Source organism: Corvus hawaiiensis, chromosome 1, assembly GCF_020740725.1.
Source record: "Corvus hawaiiensis isolate bCorHaw1 chromosome 1, bCorHaw1.pri.cur, whole genome shotgun sequence".
Lineage (NCBI taxonomy): Eukaryota > Metazoa > Chordata > Aves > Passeriformes > Corvidae > Corvus > Corvus hawaiiensis.
In genome coordinates this window covers 66,071,634-66,090,935 of record NC_063213.1, presented here as the reverse complement: position 1 = coordinate 66,090,935, position 19,302 = coordinate 66,071,634, and the positions used below count along the sequence as shown (strand labels likewise).

Here is a 19,302-nt window from a genome sequence, read left to right as displayed (position 1 = left end):
TGTTATTTTTAGACTCAATCTTTTTCCTCGTTCAAGCACATGAAGAATTGGCTTTTCATATGCATCTTATGCCAGAACCCAAGCTGGGAACAAGGTGCTTGTCTGCTCTTCAGCATTTGATATGCTGGAGTTGAGGATCCTGAGGGAAGGGAACAAGGCTCAAAGCAACTTTACAACCCTGGTTTTCAGGATAGCAGGCTTTGGACTTGGATGTGCTTGGAAGAATCCTACAGAAAACATCCCTGGGGAAAAAGAGAGGTCCAGGGGAGCTGATTGATTTTCAAGGATCATCTGTTCCCAGCACCAGAATGGTCCATCTCAATGAGCAGGATATCAAGCAAAGGTGGCAGGAGATCTGCATGGATGAGCAAGGAGCTCCTTACCAAATTAGAATGTAGAAAGGAAGTACGCAAAAAGTGGAAGCAGATGCAGGTGGTCCAGGAGGAATACAGAGTGAGGGTGCAGGGATGGGGTAAGAAAAGTCAGCCCATATGGAGTTGAATCTTTGAGGGGAGGTGAAGGGTAAGAAGAATAGCTTCTCTGAGTACATTAATAGGAAAAGGAAAACCAGGGAAAATATGGGCTTGGTGCTGTATGGGGCAGAAGGGCAGGAGACTTGGTAGCAAAGGGCATAGAAAAGCTCAGTGCCTTCTTCCCATTGGATTTTACTGTAAGACTGGACTTCAGCAATCCAAGGGCCCTGAGGCCAGAGGGAAAGCCCAGGGCAAGGAAGATGTACACTGTGCAAGAGGACTGGGTTAGGGAGCACTTAAACAAACTGGACACACTTGAGACCATAGGACCTGGCAGGGTGCACTCACAGGCACTGAGGGAGCAGACTGATAAATTGTGAAGCTGCTCCTGATAACCTTTAAAAGATCCTGGCTTTTGGGAGAGGTACCTTGGGAGTGGAAGAAAAAAGAAAAATGTTGCTCCCTGTCTTCAAGAAGGAGGGTCTGGGGAACTACAGGCCAGTCAGCCTCACTTAGATCCCCAGAAAGTTAATGGAAAAACTCATCCAGGAACAATCTGATAGCTTTCTACAACAATATTAGTGCATTAGGTTATGTAATAGGCAGTACAAGGGAGGGGGCTAGATGATTTTAGCAGGAAAAAAAGTGGGAAAATAGCAGGGCAAAGATATAAAAAGGGGAGGTCGTGTATAAACTGTTGACTGGTCAGTATGGTTGTATGGCTGTGCCCTGCACCTGCATTCTGTCCTGAAAAAGATGAGACTGTTTCATGCAGAGAAGAGAAGGCTCAAGATGAGCCTTGTGTGTAAAAATATCTGAAGGAAAGATGTGACAGGCTCTTTTCAGTGGTGCCTAGTGACAGGACAAGAGAGAATGGGCACACACTGAAACAAAGGAATATCCATTTAAGCCTAAGTAAAAGCTCCTTCGCTCCAAAAGTGGAACACTGGGATAGGTGTCCAGGGGGGTTGTGAAATCTCCATCCTTCAAAGCCCAACTAAAAATGGCTCTCAAAAACTGTAGTAGTTGTCCCTACTTTGAGAAGGGAGGTTGGACTGGACGATCTCCAGAAGTCTCTGCCCACCTCACCAGTTTTGTAATTTGGTGGCATCAGTGTAGCTGAGGTGCAGCGTAGCACAAGCTGGGAGCACAAGACATCCTCCCCTGTACCATCACCTCCAGCAGCTCCACAACTGGAATTGGGAAGGAATTGGTGAGCACATTGCTTGCCTCTGAAGGAGGGAGCAAAAGAGCTGACAAGGAAGAGCTGCAGTCTGCCCCCCACAAGTGGCAGTGGGGAAGCTTCAGCTGTGCTCCCAAGGCTGGTGTTGCCCTGTAAGTGCTGGTGGACATCTTCCTGCTGCTGCAGATCTCTGCCCCTCACCCTGCCCCAGCGAGGCACAGCTGCCTCTTGGCATGCACCTGGTGCAAAGCCTCTTCACAGAATCACAGAATCTTTGGGGTGGAGGAGACCTTAAAGACATTCGGGTTCAAACCCCCTGGCAAGGGTAGGGACACCATCCACTAGATAAGGCTGCTCAAAGCCCCATTCAGCCCATCCTTGGGTGGGTTAGGGTGTCCAGGGATGCTGCTACAGAAATAAGACACAGGCATGAGCACCTTCCCCACTTTGCAGGAAGTGATGCAGCTGGGAACATTTCCCAGACTGCGGCCAGCATGGCAGCTGCCCTTGCCTGGCCACACTGCTTGATCCAGAGGGGGAGGTCACTTGTGAGGGTCCAGATGCCTTTCACACCCCATTCCCAGCCACAGACCAGGCTCCTCTCAAGAGACATCCCACTTTAGCATAGGGTAAATATTATTTAATCTAGTAAAATTCCTTCAGATTGCTCTAGACTCTTTAAAAAAAAAAAAAAAAAGGCTGCCTGCTAATTTTGGGCAGTTGTTACTGAGACAGTTAAATCCAAGGGGAATTTTATTGGCCTTCTGTAATGCAAGTTAAATATAGGGGCAGCAGGAATTTCCCTCCAGGCCAGATAGGTCTCACATAAAACACTTTGCAGGCATGCACACCCCATAAGGCAATGCCGGGTATTTCACCCAAGTAACAACACTCTCCAGTATTGCAGCAGCCCTGTGTGTGAGTGAGGGTGGCTGATTCCCTTTGTCTGTGTTTCATTCTTATGCTACTGTGACAAAGTCTGTGTACCATCATTCTTACTCCTACCTGATCATTCCTCTTCTTTGATCCTTTCTAGCACCGTGGAACCTAGCTCATACTTACGCCTTTGTGTGGAATTACTTTAATAATTTCATCTGGACTACTCCAGAATTCCACTGGCACACCTGAGAGAATTCTCAGTTTATTTACCTATTTTGTAAAGTTCTGGAGTTCACTCTCTCATTCATTAAAATTCCATGGGAGATGTTTATTTTGCCTAGCACTCAGTGTAAAGTTAAATTGAAACAAAATTATAGGAAAAAAAAGTGAATGGGTAGCTGCATTTCCTTTTCCTTGATTAAAGCAAATTGGTCTGTCCTGCAAGAACTCCTCTTTGGACAAACCAAAGACCTCCACACCTTGTGCAGACATCTAAAGGTCCCCAAAGAAAAGTTCCTGTTCCAGTGTGAACTACTACTCTCATGTAAGTACTCACAGCTTGCAGCCTAAACAGGAGGGGAACAAAAGATGTCTGGTATGAAAGAGCAGGTCAGTGGAAATTCTACAAGAAAGTTTTCAGATGTTTTTCAAATGAGCTCACTGTGTTAATCACTGAGCTTTTCTTTTTTTTTTTTTGTTTGTTTTGTTTTGTTTTTGTTTTTGTTTTTTTTTGTTTGGTGTTTTTTTGGGGGTTTTTTTTGTAATGGTTGTGTGTTCTGGTAGAGTAGAAGAGGAGTGTGCTACAACCAGGCTTGGATTTTGTGTGCCTTACTATCTTGGCCAAAGAGAAACACTCCCTTGAATTTTTTTTGTCCTTTATTTATAGGTAAAATGAGATCCTAGACTGCACTGAAAAGATGTGTATTGCACCAAACTGTAACTATCTTGGTAGCAAGATACTAAGTGAATTAAATATGTAATGTGTCCTGAAGGAAAGAGTGTGCTTGTAACAAATGCAACTCTTAAACCTGACATTTCTGCAGGATAAAGGAAGACAAACAGTTCCCATTAGCTTTCCTGCCTTCAACACTACATGTCACCGTGAATGGAAGTTCACAAGAGTAATTAGATACCTTAAGGATGAGGTGAAGTTCCCAGAGAATATTGATTTTTAAGTTGCAAATATATGTTCTTGCTTACTTTGTTCAATACAGATTTCTTCTTTTCTCTCTGCAGAAAACCTTGCTGGGAGAATATTTTCACTTGCCTTGGCCATACTGATGCAAGTTGGGTGCCACAGCAGAGAGGTCCAGGTTTAATGCAAGTGCTTGATTTAAGTATGGGCTGCAGAGCTGGGGCTCTCATTGCAAAACTGCATCCAGAAAATCAGAATTTGGAGGGGAATGGAGAATGGGGCTGCTATACTTATAAACACCTACAGACTGACAGGTTTTACATGATCTGGGACACGTTGTCATTGGGTGTCTCAAGAATAATCTAAATTGTAGTAAGTTATTTTTTATTATTAATATATTTTATTATTTAAATAATTCAAATGGTTTATGTAAAATCTGTGGAAAATCTGTTCTCCCTGTGTTTGGGTGGCTTGAAGGAAGAGGTTGTGCCTCAGTTTCCTCAGGTGGGGAATTCCTTCAAGAGGGACCCATTTCTGCTCTTCTTTTGGGGAAGAAGATTGTCCACTTTATTGTAACTGCTGGAGGTAAATGAATTAATAGCATGAAAACAGCCAGAAAGACAGAAACACAACAGCAAGGACAACATACACACCCAGTTAAACTCAGGATTTGTTCCAGAGGTGAAAATATGAAAAAAGCCTTACAAGCCTATTTCTTTGTTTTGTAAGCTGTGTTTTCTGAAAAGCATAATTTAAAGTCTATGCTTATTCTGTTCTAACCTTTTTCCAGTAAAATAAATAGTAAAAATAAGAATTTTTAACCCATCCTCACGCCACTGGCTTTTGATATTGAAAAAGAAGTGAGTTTGAAGTAATCATCTTGTACAAAGGAGAAACTGTATTGTCTCAATCATGTCTTAGAGCCTTTGTTTCAGAAATATTACTCTGCAGCATTCTCCTGTGCCTCCTGCAGATATCAATAACACCGTGTCGCTCAGACCAGACTATCAAATGAATTTACCAAACTAACTGCAGAGTAGAATTAATTGAATCTTCCTCACGGCCGAGTGTCCTATCATCCCCACACAGCAGGTAAATTGGGCAGCTGCTGTAAAAACTGAAGCCATGTGCCTAGCTTAGTGGTGATAAGCAGAACTGATTTCTGTGCAAAAACATTTGATGCAATGTTCCTTCATCTACAGAGCTCCTCCATCCTCAGTTTATATTTCCTGTCCACTTTAAATCAGATGCTTGTACTGGTGAGCTCAGCTAACCCCAATTGTAGGTTTGCTACTTGCAGTGTGAACACCTCTAAGCCAAGGTAACTGTGCCTGTGTCCACGAGGAAAAGACTCTCTTCACGGTCTAGGTGTGTCAGCAGCACCAAAAAGGGAAGGTGCAGCCTGTGAACAGACCTCTCCCGAGAAGCTGTCACATCAGCAGCAGCAGCCAGACATCGTGTGACACTGCGCCGATGCTGTGCCCGATTTGTTTTCTTGCTGCCTTCCTGCAAAACTGCAGCCATCAGTTTTGCAGTTAATTGTCTTCTTGGAAGTGACACACCAGGAAATTCTGATTGAAACACCTGCTTAGCAGGCTCTTCTCAGTTACATGCAGTCTGGATCAATTAGTAAAGCTGTGCTATGAAGAGTCATTTCATTTTGTGGAGGATTTTGATATTGCAAAATCTGGTTTCATTTCAAATTGGAATGAAACCTAAATTTCAACATTTTTTCCATGAAAGGGAAAACCCTTGGGTCACTGCATTTCTGGCAGGCTGCTGAACACGGGAGGGTGCTGGCAACCCTCAGTCTCTCATCCCGGGGCTTTCCATGTGACTGGCAGGACTGGGATCAGTGAGCCTGAAAACCACAGGGTCTCCCATTTTCCCAGGCAGCTGCAAGGCTGCAAATCAGTTATTCAATTCATCATTCCCCAGCAGTCCACATGGTGATCTCTGGAGAGCTTGGTGTTGTATCCCTTCTCTCCCTCCTTCTTGTGTGATTTGGTTCAGTCTGCTGTATCTCTTTGCTTCATGTCTTTGGATTTCTAGATGTATTCCCCAAGTGCAGACCCTCTCTGAGCATTCCCTTATGAGAACTGGGACCTTGCTATTCCATCAGCCTTGGTATTCAGTAGGAGTTTTGGAGTTGAGTGCCAAGTTTATGAGCAAAAACTTTGTAGCTGATTTGCCTTTGGTGCCAACTCAGAACTTTAGTCAGGGTGAACTTGACCTCCATGTAATGGTCTGCTGCTGATGATGTGGATCCTGAGACCAGTCTCAGGTCTCAGAAACTCCCTGATGGCTTAATCAAACTCTTTCCCAGAGCACCAGCTCTGTGGGTATTCTGGCAGGCCGCCTCCTCAGGGACACATGATAGCTGAAGTGAATACTGCAGCCTTTGCATGAGGTTTCCAACCACATCCCAATCCTCCCCCTTACAGCTCCTTCAACACTATTTTAGGCAGTACAAGAGAAATACAGATCTAGGCAAAACAATAACATGTCTGTGTGCCATACCACGCCTCAGTTTTCTCATCATGCTGAACATTTTTGAGTGCTTTCTGGGGTCTTGCTCTCAGAAATGCAGAGCCTCTTATCTCTGGACCTGACCCTACAACATGGACCAATAGTTTTCCTCTCCTTTTTGTAAGCCCTAACCCCTTATTTCATCCAACATTAATAATAAACAGTCAAAATGATGCCATTTGGCACTATTTTCTTTATCATATCTATTACACTGTCTAAATCTATTGAAAGCTCCAGTGACCCATCTAATCCCTTACCAAAGACAGTGCTTCACCTCTGTTTCATCTATAGCATGCAGATTTCATTTATCCATCCATTACCCAAGCACAAGTCCCAGCAAAAGTCTCTGAAGACACAAGGTCACACAGCACTAACAACTGGACATTTTCTGTAATCAGTCTCTTCAGAAGATTTAGTGTGGATGAATCAACTTTCTCCAACAGGCAGAAAATACTTCCTTCAGACAATTTCTGACCACTTGTGATTCACTCAGAGATTGAGAGTGCCAAGTGATTGGAAGAGCAAAAAGGGTTTCTAAGGATGTGAGAGGCTGCCACCATTCTCAACTATGAACGTACCTGAGGACATGAGATGCTGCATTAGACTATTGTGTGAACACAGACTCATTCTATACCTACCTCAAGAGCCAAAGCATGCTTTTAAGGACCTTGTCTGAGCATCTTCACCTGAAGTCAAGGAGGGTTGATGGTGTTTAACATTTCTGAAAAACAGGCCTAACATGCACTGGGTTATGCTGACGTTCAGCCAGGGGCTTAAAGAATACAGTCTTTTCACTCCCTCAGGAGCATTGGGCCAGTCTATTTTCTTGCACAAAACAGTACGAAGAATTTATATATTATTTGCAAGGTGACAGACATTTGATGGAAACCTTCATCTGTTGGTTTGGATACAGGTCTGCTTTCATGATCTTTTTTGTTTAATTGGTTAGTTTGTTTTAGTTTTGTTCAGGTTGGGGGGTTTTTTTGCTTATTTGGTTTTTTGTTTGTTTGTTTTTTGGTTGGTTTGCTGGATCATCTAGAAACTTTCTATGGGAGGATACCAGAAGAGTTTAGCTTGTTTACCTTGTCAAAACCAATGCTGCAAGAGATTATGGGAGTGGTATATAAACACTGGGTAAACAGTGGAAAGATCGCTGACATGAAAGGACTAGGTTAGTTAAGAGAAGTTCAGTCTGGAAGAGAGACGTTTCTAAATAGACAGTATCTTTTTAGAGGAAATAATAGAAAGAATTGCCTTACCCCTTCCTTTTAAAGACAGAGATTTGTCATTTATATGAATTCAGATGCAGTGTGTCTGCAAGCCACAGAAGGGAACAATAATCAGACACACAGAAAATCGTCTCAGCTCTAAGGTCCTGGAAGTATCCTTTCCACAAGAGTCTGGGCTATTGAACTGACAGAAAGCTGCTGGAAAAGGAATGTTATTTGAACTTAAGCCTGCTCATGGTGAATTCATTTGAAAATTCAAGCAGATGACTTCAGGGAAATTATTATTATGTTGCTTGCTTAGCTGCAGCTGTTATTTCCTTTTTGTATAGTGTAGACAGAGCTTTACGGAATGTTTCCCAGCACCTTCTGTGATAATTGACAGCTGTATGTAAACTGCCTATTGTTTCAGATAGCACAACATTTTAATTGCATGTTTCACATTAGAAATGGATTGAAAAATGAATAGACAAATAAAGCAGTAACGTATTTAGAATTTGTTTAACTCATTCAGTTTTTATATGTACTCTTGGGTCTATTCTCCTGCCACATGCATGTGAACCTAAATGGTGTTTAATGGAAGCTTTGTGAAAATGCTGAGGAATAACCACTCTGCTCTGGAATTCAGGCAGCACTTTGATATTGTACATGAGCACATGAGAGACTTTTTATCCAAAGGAATATTGTCTGTCTTATTTCCTTTGCCCTGTTATCTTTGGAGATTATTTATTTTTAATAAGGCAGTGGCATCAAAAAATTGCAGAGCTAGATTGTGCTGCCTACGCAGAATGGTGTGTAGGAGTCTAATGACTGTTTTTCCTCTAAAAAAGGTCCCACAAGTGTGCAAACTGCCCCCAGATGACCCTGCCAGGATGAAGGCTGAATCAGAGAATCATTTAAGTTAGAAAAGACCTTTAAGATCATTGAGCTCAATCATTTACCCAGCACTACTGAGTCCACCACTAAACCATGTCCTCAGGTGCCACATCTACACTTCTCTTAAGTATCTCCAGGGATGATGACTCAACCACTTCCCTGGGCAACATCCTAATGTCCAATCTAAACCTCCTCTGACACAACTTGAGGCCGTTTCCTAATATCCTACTGCTTGGTACCCGCAACATGACTGATTCCTACTCACTACAACCTCCTTTCCGGTTGTGAAGACAGACAAAACCTCTGCAGAAAGTTTGCCGGAGGAATGAGGAGGTGAAGAAGATGGAAGAAATATTTTGTTACAAAGTCCCTTTCTCCATTAAGGCAATTCTTACAAAACAGACTTGAATGGAGGATTGAGGGACTTAGGTTTTTTAAAATGTAGAACAAAATTTGAAACACCATCACTAATTCAGTAGACCAGCAATAATCAGAGAGCAAGAGAATACTGTATGACACTGGAAAGGATTTTATGCAGATGATGTCATTCTTTCTTTGAATGAATACTATTAATCTGTATCTGAAGCATAAAACCATGAGGTAATGGTATGCATTAATTACTGCAAGCTGCCAGTGTCTCTAGGCCAGTGGTTACCAACGTTTTTGGAGCCAGCCTCTTAGCACTTCTCCTGGCCCTGGTCCCCAGTGGATAACTTCCACCTTTGCCCATATCAGCTGAAATTTCCCATTTCATCCTGCCAGACAGAGTCTTTGCTGCTCTCCTGTGTCCCAGCTCCCCATGCTCCTGCTGCTTTTTATTACTGCCAGCCCCCAAGAACAAGGCCAGAGACCCCAGCAGAGCCCATTCACTTGGTCCCTTGCAATGTACTGAGCCTCACCTTCAATGTGGACATACCTCACTGGTTGGGAAGGGAAGTCCTAAGTTGCCTGAATTGTTCTGCTAGCTCAGCAGGAGTGAAGGGAATGTGAATGCAGAGGGTCAGTGTGGCGTGTTTTCCATCACAAATTGCGCAAGTGTGTGAGCTCTTTGGTAGGAGCTCATTATTGCGTACTTCCAGGCTCTCAGCACTTGCTCAGGAGGGAACCTTGGGGGATTTTCAGAGCATTGTGTAAATGGCCTTGCAGAGCAAGCCATCAGCATTCCCTGAGTATGTCCAAAACTAGTAAATTATGCTAAGGCAATAGCACTTCCATCCATGTTTGGGGTTTTTTTTCTGGTTAGTTTTTTGGGCAGGTTTTTTTGGTCTAATTAGATTGTACATCCTTTGAAGCATATTTTGTAGTGTCTAATATAAGTACAGGCAGATAACTGATACTGATACTCAATACAGGTTTTATAGTAATGTATGAGAAGGATAAAGATAGTCCTGGCTATTTTTATAGTGGTGTAAGTGCCAGGTCTCTGACCCCAAGGTCTAGCCTGCCATTCCCTGAGGACTGGAGCTTAAACTCTCAAGTTGAAAGCAATCAAAAGACTTTATGTGTGCAGCTGACATGCTAAGGTCACCTTAAGGTGTCTGAGATAAGGTTAAGATGTGTGTAAGGACAGAGCCAGCAGAAGCTCCAACTCAGGCCTTGGGTTGAAGGGAAAAAACCCAACTGTGTCCCCTTCTTCCATTCTTTGGTAATCCATCCACATGCTACCAGCCAAGCAGTTGGTAGTTCCAAGAGAGAGGAGAAGTTGTGGAAGAGGAGTCTGAGAACCGGGGTTTAAGGGATAACTGAGACAAAGGAAGCTAAAAGGAAGATGACAAGCTTGATAAGGAAATGGAAAAGGAGGATGAGTATGGGAGCTGGGAGAGTAGAGTCAGAACTGGTTCAACAATGCGAGACTGTATGGAAAATCAGAACAACAGTGGGACAGGGGAACGTAGTCAGTGCAGAAGACTGAAACTGGATGAAGGGTCTACAGAGGCACACTGGTGGGCTGAGAGAATTTTTAGGAGGAAGCTTTGGGGTAGAGCTGGAACTGCCTGGGCAAGGAGGGAGAAGGCAGAGCATTCGTCAGGGCCAGGGAGAGTGTACAGCATGGGGATGCTTGTGACGCAGAAGGACTGAGGAGAGGAAGAGACTCAGCTAGAGGAACGTGTAGTTTGGCAAAGAGCCTCAGATGGGGAGTCACAGCCCAAAGGAGGAAGGAAGGCAGGAAGGAAGGGATTCAGCTGACAAGGAGAAATGGATAGGGCTGAGGAGTGCCAATGGAAAAGAATCAAAGCAGGAACATCATAGTGGGGTGGGACAGAGTCAATCAAGCTCAGGAAGGAAAAGCAGAAGTGCATGTGTCTCAACGGACATAAGTGATAAATGGTGTCCCTCAGGGGTGCTCAGTGGAGCAGTGTTATGTAATAACTTCATAAATGACACAGACAAAGGGATTGAGCACCTCCTCAGCAAATTTGCAGATGACACTGAGCTGAGTGGTGCAGCTGACACACCTGGAGGATGGGATGCTGTCCAGAGGGACCTAGACAGGCTCGAGAAGTGGCCCACAGGAATCTCATGAGGTCCAACACGACAAAGAGCAAAGTCCTGCACCTAGGGTGGGACAGCCCCTGGTAGTCTGGGGGACAAACAGCTCAAGAGCAGCCCTGCTGAGAAGGACTTGGGGGTGCAGGTGGATGAGAGGCTGGACATGAGCCAGCAATGTGTGCTTCCAACCCAGAAAGCCAAATGTGTCCTGGGCTGCATCCAAAGCAGTGTGGGCAGCAGGGCAAGGGAGGGGAATCTGCCCCTCTACTCTGCTCTGGTGAGACCCCACCTGCAGTGCTGCATCCAGCTCTGACGTCCCTAGCACAGGAAGAACATGGACCTGTTGGAGCAAGTCCAGAGGAGGCCACCAGGATGATTAGAGGGATGGAGCAGCTCCCCTATGAGGAAAGGCTGAGAGAACTGTGTTTATTCAGCCTAGAAAAGAGAAGGGCTCAGGATGACCTAATTGTGGCCTTCCAGTACTTAAAGGGAATGAACAAGAAAGATGGAGGGGGACTTTTTACAAGGGCACATGGGAGAATGGCTTCACACTGAAAGAAACTACGTTTAGATCAGATATTAGGGAAAAATTCTTTACTGTGAGGGTAGTGAGGCACTGGAACGGGTTGCCCAGAGAAGTTGTGGCTGGCCTATTCCTGCAAGTGTTCAAGACCAGGCTGGATGGGGCTCTGATCAACCTGGTCAAGTGAAAGGTGCCCCTGCCCCTAGCAATGGGGCTGGAAACATATAATCTGTAAGGTCTCTTTCATACCAAACCATTCTATAATTCTATGACTCTATGTGCCTCTTGCAGCATGTATTTCTTCGGTTCCTACAGCGTCAGCAAACAGCACTGAAATCCACTGGCAAAGTGTGTGTGTGTGTTTGTGGTATTTACACACACAGACACAAACATGAGTACCAGCTGAGAGCCCATCAGATACAGCAGGCAATGCTCAAACACTAGTGAAAGTTGTCTTTTAGCTCAAGTGGGTAATGTCTTCAAGAACAGTATGAAGGCTCCTGTGTGCTGGGGTACTGAGAGAAAACAGAAGCACATTTCTGGGCTTTCAGTGTGTTTTTATAAACTTAGTGGTCTGTTTTTTAATTTTTCTTTATTAATGTTTAAAAATATTAAGTCCCTACTTTTTGGGCAATGCTAAAATTAAGGTTGCAAAATGCTCTCAGCCCTGAGACTTACAGTTTTAACTGCATAATCATACATACATTTTTCCTCAGGACACTGCTGGAGGCACAGGACGGATCTGCTCTAGGACGGATGCAGGGTCCCCTTCCTTGTTCTATATAGAAATTGGCAAATGGGTATTGCACGAGACAAAGAACTGAGGACGGAGACTAGAGTTTGTCAGAGCTGTATCTTGGTTCTGCTCTAATTCCTATATGATGTTAATCAAGCTTTGACAGTTTGACAGCTTATTTAAGCGAGTGTGTTTCTTATATAGTGTATCCAGATTTCAGGTGTTGATGCTTATGTTTGCAGCAAAAGTCAATGTAAGTTGTTCCCTTGTCAAGTAAAGTGCTGTATAATGCTAAAGCTTCTGAAAATAAAAATCAAACTGGGCATGTAAAATTAATGAACAAATGGGTATTTGTGATACTAGAGTGGCGGGTGTTATGGATATTAGTAATGCTGTCTCCACCACAGGGTTTGAGTGGCACCATTACAAGACTTTGGTATCATGCCTTGAGCAATATGGCAAAAAGAAATATTGAACAGGAGCTCATTAATGGTGCAATCACACACAATTTTCTGGCTGCAGCGGATCTTGTCTCACGGGTTGCTGACCTCTTAGGTCTGCTGGTAGAAGAGCACATCTCACAGTTCCTTGGCTTCGCAAAAATGATCTGCCTTAGTGTGGGCACTGCTTTGACTGCCATTTAAAAGCACACACACCCCCGTGCTGCCCCCCCAAAAAACTGGATCATTTGACAGAATTTGAGTTAGGAAATGACTACAGATGGAGCTGTGCTGGCAGATCAGAAAATGTGATTATGTCCCTGGTAGAGAAGGGGTGATGAGCAGCTGGTGGTAGTGCCAGGGCAGTGACTCTTTCTTGGGATGAGCTGTGATCAAAACACATCTGATCCTGTTTCACTGGGGTCCCACCCTCAGCAACACGCAGAACATGGGGTGGCCTTCATGCAGAGCAAAGGAGCACAACATGATGTTGGGTTCCGGTACTCACCACACAGGTTTAAACTATGCCGCACAGGTGACATTTCTCGTGGTGTTTCCCAACTGCTAAGTGGTGAACTTTACAGTGTGAAATGCATTCTGACTGCATTTTTATATGTCAGTACACATGGAAATACATGTTACATAAGGTATATGTGTGTCATGCATATGTATGGAAATATATTTTTGCTACCTTTTCTTTGCTATGCACTAGGAAATACTCAAGGGGCAGATGAATCAATCCTATGGCCCAGTCAAAATTACAATGAGTCTATCAAGTAGACCTCACAGGGAACATTTAAATCCCATAGGTATTTTAGAGACACTTAGTAACTTCTGGTGCTCCTTAAATATTAACAGCTGCTCTGGACTGTTGGACAAAAGATCGTTTGGAAAGCGTTTTGTGCAGATCCAAGACATAATGATGTCTCAGTTGAAGAGGAATGATTTCTTTAATCAAATCATTGTGTAACATGTTTGATTCACCGTGGAATTGCCAAGCAGTGTGTCCCAAGTCTCAGCAGCAGATACAAGGCATAACTGTGGTGGTGGAGGAGGGGAGGCAGTAGAAAAGGGAAATGTTTTTTAAACCATGCCCATTCTCTGAATCTTACGCCAGAAGTGGACAAAACAAGTTTCTTAACCGAAAGGGGAGTCTGAAAGCTTCTTTGATTTGTGCCAACTGCTGGTGGTCCCAAGAGTAGTTTGAAAGGAGAAGCAAATAGGCTGAGGGCAGCAATCAAGCACTGACTAGTGGTGAGGATGTCCTAGTCTTAATCCTCATGCCACCCTCAGAGAAGATAAAAGGATATAAAAGGTGCTCTGCTAACTTCATATTAGCAAGTTAGGCAGCTGCCCCAGACTGAAGCCAGATGGCTTTCAGGACATTTTGGTTTGTCTCTGCTATTCCAAAAGACTGTAGTGAAGATACGTGGGCTGAGCTGGGAAACCTGCCCCTCTGCTCTGGTGTACCTTGAGTGATATTCATGTATGAAATGCATCTGTTTTGATTGAGGATTTACCAATGGCAAGGAGGTTTGACATTGGCAGAACTATAATTCCCGCCACCTGGTACAGTTTTCTGCACTGAAAGAAGGATGGAAAGGTAGTTAGAGCTCAAGACCCATTTTAAAGAAATTTAAAAGACAAGAGATGCACCACTACAGTGACATAGGTGATGTGCACAAGCCTTGAAATGGCTCACAAGACACTTTACCACTTTACCACACAAACCTTCCCTGAGCAAACTAATTTTGCCTATTGGGAGAAAAATAATCTATTCTTCTTTGAATGAGAAAAACTGAGTTTAAAAATGGAAATCATCTTCTGACAAACTGCACCACAAAGGTGGAGGAAGCTTCCTGTGGCACCCTTGATGAGATAACCTAGAATTAATGCCAGTTGGTTGAAGAGGCTGTCCACATGGTAACCATTCATGCTGTGCACAAGTGATGCAATTGATTTTTGTAATCCCAGACAAAAGTAGACCCTTCTGAAGCATTGTCAGCCTGTGAAAAGCTTCCAAAGACCAAACCTGCTTCTGAAAGCCAATGGTGTGGCCAACTTCCAGCTTGGCATCTGCTGCTAATGTTCCATCTACCTAAAATTGCCATCATAACATTGCTAGAAAAAGCGTTTTTCATTTCCTGCTCTGCACTGATATGTAGAGTTACTGTGTGCTGTTAGCAACTAAGTGCTGGGTTTCACTTCAGGAACAGATGCCTTTTATTGCAGGCTGGATCCTGGCAGCCCCTCCATAATTACAGAGATGGAAGAGGGTGCAAGAAGCTGCCTGGACTCAAATGTGCATGTGTGGCGCTCTTTCCATCCAGTTTGGTTTTCTCTTTCCACTGTCCTCATCTTTCGTTTCTTAGATGTTAGGCTTCTCTTCTGATAAGAACATGCTCATTAAGTGTGAAGAGGAGCACTTGCCACATCTCTCCAGCATGTGAAAGTGCTGGATGCACATAGCTGCAGTCCCTTCCCAAATCTGCCATGTGAAATTGTTGGTTCAAGCCTTATGGGCTGCTCTGTAGTTTCTAAAATATTTCAGACCTCCTCCATTAAGACATGCTAAGCATCTGCCAGCCTCTACAGATCAGGGCATGATGGGCCCTCATGGTGGCCAGAGTTTAGTGTGAATCAGATTCATTTTCTCTGGAGAAATTTGAGAACTGAAACTGTCCTTGTCCGCTCCCTGGATAATCTCCTCCTGACAGTGGTCATGAATCATCCTTGAATAACTCTTCCATAGAAGTGGTTTTGAAGTTCTGTTGAGTCATCTGTGCAATCTGGGAGCGTTTGCTGCATGCTGGCTCCACATCTGCATTTTCCAGAACAACCCGGTGGGAAATACTGTGTGCAGTCGCTCATGGTGTCCTGCATGCTCACATGACCAGAGGCAAAAGACCATTCTTCTTGGTCACCCCCATCTCTTTTCAAAGGTAATACAGCTTTTGCAGTGCTCTTGCTTTCCAAGTTTTAGGTAAGCCAGGTCCTAAGCACTTGTTTGCTCTGAGACTATCTCTGCTGGTTGAAGATAATGCCTCCCCAAGATACTGGTGACTGTTCAAGTGCAGAGGTCTCCATTCCCACCGATCAGCCAGCAGGTGGAAATGTGTTTACATACACCATTTGCTTCTTTACACAATGAACTCTGTTATCTCAAGGCCCTGAAGAAGGCAGTCTGAACTAGCCCATGTGCAGTGGAGCAAGTCAAGGAGGGTCCACATAACCCTTTCTGCTGGCAAAGCAGGAGCTGTCATCTTCAGGTGGGACTCCAACACACAATCACAGCTGAAAAAGTAATGTGAGTAGAAAACATTTATCCACAGCCTGGAAATCCATCTGACTTCAACCTGGTACATTTGAGGTAATGGCAGCACATGGACAGGATTTTAAATATTAAAAGATTCCAACATAAACTAAATTAAAAACTAATCACACAAACTTGCAATGAAGAGGGAAAAATAAACATAACAACTGAACTCTATTAAGGGATTTGCATTTTACAGGAACATTTTCAAAACTAAACGTTTTAAAAATTGTTTCAGATAATTTGGCCAGGAATAATTATCACATAAAATCAGACTGTAAACACAGAGAAAAACAAATTAAGCTGAGACATGAGGTAAAGTAAGTTATTAATAAGAATTGTTGTTTCATATTTTGTATACTTTTTTTCAACAGCCCTGAAATGTCTTACTGCAGGATAATTAGAATATAATCTTGTTCCAGGAAATCCAGCACTTGCAAGCCCAGCCCTGTGTGTGTTTGCATTCAAGTCTGTCTGCACACTGCTTGGAATAACCTGACTGATGTGCCAGATACTCATTAGTATCTATTAGAGAACAGGGAGAAGGCAAAAACAACGAATGTTTTAGTTGATTTTTAACTTAGGAAGGAGTACAGGTGCCACTAAAGACCATAAAAAATAGAGAACAGCTTGGAAAAGTTACCCTTGTGGAATGGAAAGATCAAAGGGAGAATCCATTTGGGGAAAACAGTCTAAAAGTGAACACAACAGGTATTGGAAGTACAAAGCAGTAATGTGAAAAAAAAAAGTGATGATGTGGAAGGATGTTGGAAGTGCAGAACAATTCTTTCCAGATTTATAATGATTTGTAGACAAGCAAACTAGAAAGTTTTTGAATAGATTTTAAAGTAGCCTGGATGCAAGTTGGAATGCAGGCCATATTATTTGCAGCTTGAAACTTTTGCTTAAAACTACTTGCAATCTCTTTATTGCAGCTGTGTCTTTCTTCAACTTCGTAATCTTTTGCTTGCCGTGTGACATCAGATACATTTTTAGAGTTAAGGTATATTCCAAGCTTTAGAGGTTCTAAAATCATAAGCCAGATGTTTGAAAATGGAGAAATTGGGGGCTTAAGAAACAGAGAATTAACATAGTGACATATGTATATACTAGTGTGTATATATACTAGTATATTTTGCAGTTTCTTTTGCTTATTCTCTCTATGAAGTCCTGAGAATACTTAACAGTTCTCAGTAAACCTGGCCAGCCCCATCTGGGACCTTCACCCAACCACCTTAAAAGGGAGCAGAGCCCCTTTTTAGTTCAGCTGAGGACTCTTAGCTTCTGCTTGAGCTCTTGGGGGGTATTTTGGTCTCCAGCTCAGCCTGGCTAGGGCTGGCTATGGAGATATTTTCTCTGGAACTCAATGTCTGGACTGGCTTCCCAGCCTGAACTGGGCACTGTCTTATCATCATGGCCCTACTTGGACATCACTGGACCTGACCTATGACCTGGCTTCCTGTTTGATCTTGGATCTGCCTTCCTGGTTTGATCTTGGACCTGCTTTTGCAGTGTGCTTTTTTGCCTTATGGTCTGGACTCTTGGTTGCTATCTCGGAGCCCATCCTGCTTGCCTCACTTGAGGCAGCAGGGCAGGCTATGGGGTCACCCCAGTTCCTGGCTTGCCATGCCTTGGAGAAAAGATCTGCTTTTGCTGCTCTCTCTTCTGCTTTCTTCAAGTGTGCATGTGAGTGTACAGAGGAGAGGCACTGTGCTACCACAATGACAGAAGGTGGTGGCTCGTACCCACTCTACGGAAGTGCTGTGACTGAAGTCACCTTTTTGCCTAAGGAAGATAGAGCTGTTATTAACCATCTACTCTTCCCCTGGAAGCAGGAAAGTAGCAGCAGAAGGCAGAGATAAGGAATAGAAGTCTCTGGCAGCATTGCTATATTGTCTCCACCACAGGAGGAAAATCTAGATAATGGTTTTATTTTCAGATGTGAAGATCTGTGGTTCAGATGTAGCTAGAGGACTTTACCCACAAATATAGATAATCCTCTATTCAATGTTTCACTTCACTGCAAAGCCTTGCCTGACTAGGTAAGAAATGTGCACTGACGTGGTTCATGTGTTTCCAGAGCTCAGCGTTTAGGTCACACTCGGTACTTCTTATCAGTCAGACTGATCTACTTGTGTCTTATAGGTCAAGGGGACTGGGATTCTGCAGTGAGCTTCCAGAATCACCTTTTTGTCACTGCATCCAACCAACTCCACAATATCAAGGAATCTGGCCTCAGTTTTTGGCCTCAGTAGTAACAGGGCTGGGCAGCGGGTCCCAAATTTGAAAACAAGGAGTCGGCATTTGCACTTCCATGTCCTCTCTGTGCTTCCACTGGGAGCTGCTTAAGAGGTATCCACCAAATGGTCAGGGGGGATGATAGAGAAATGAATGAAGGAAGCTTCAGTTCTTCCTTTTCTAACCTGCATCTTCTCAAGATACATCCAGATTGGGAAAAATAAGGCGGAACACAGTGTCTCCTCATGCAACCTGAGTAGGGAAAAGGTGCCTTGAACTTGGGAGAGAAGTAGTGTGGAGAACAATTGGATAAAGAGACAAAACACAGCAGGAAGACAGGCCCTGGGAATGGGAGTAGTTAAATAAATGGGAATGAAGGAGTAGTTAAAAAGAATGTGTAAGTGGAAAGAATATATTAAAAAAAAAATTACAGGCAGCTTGTGGGGCAAAAAGGGGAGATACAAAGGTAGGTACCATGAGTTTGGCCTCCATAAACCCGACTGAATTATCCTGCTTACTTCATCCTGCAGTCCATAGCAGTGGAGTGAAGTGTTTCTGTATCTCTTGGTTTGTGTGAATAATATGTTCTTGGCATCAGCTTTGGTTTTAATGTGATTGGTTTTTAAACATAATTAGAAGTGTTTTTACAGCTTTGTGTACTTTTGTTTTAGAGACAACAAAAAGTAATGCACAGTTACGTTTTTTTACCAGAGAAAGATCTCTAAAACATTACACCAGAATGGCACTACAGTCTTGATAATAAGAACATGCATGGAGGAGCATTGCAGAATTGGCTCTGAATGTTTGCCACCAAAGCCTCTGACTCAACAGAAAGCACAACCTGTGGTTTGTTAGCCCTGTTGACCTCGGTGCCTCATTGTGCAAGCCGTTCACAGGATCAGATACCCGAGATGGAGCCTTAGATGAGGGAGGAGGTGCTCAGTAATGCTTCAATTATCTATGAGCTTTCTTGATTCAGTAACACTCACTTTTCTTTTTCATTTGGAGTTTACTGTGGAGGCTACAGTAAGATCATCAGGGACTCCAGGAATGCATGGTCCCACTAAGCCAAGGGGTTAACTCACATGCTCAAATGGTGCCTGTAAAACTTGATACAAGAACCCCTTAAGCACATGTTCTGGTTTTCTGAGAGTGCATTAGTGGGACTTAACAGACACATAAATTCTTTCCCGAAGATAGGCACAGGAAAAATTATTCCACAAAGGAAATGCCTCTCTATAGAGGGAGTCACAGCTGTGCA

At 43.5% G+C, this 19,302-nt stretch overlaps 1 long non-coding RNA gene across 1 annotated transcript; it reads left to right on the top strand.

Annotated features, from left to right (window-relative positions):
• Positions 1-461: 461 nt before the first annotated feature.
• LOC125335235 lies at positions 462-10,804 on the top strand. Its single transcript, XR_007207390.1, has 3 exons — positions 462-472; positions 1,320-1,321; positions 10,703-10,804. It is a non-coding gene; the product is annotated as an uncharacterized LOC125335235 (long non-coding RNA).
• Positions 10,805-19,302: the final 8,498 nt, after the last annotated feature.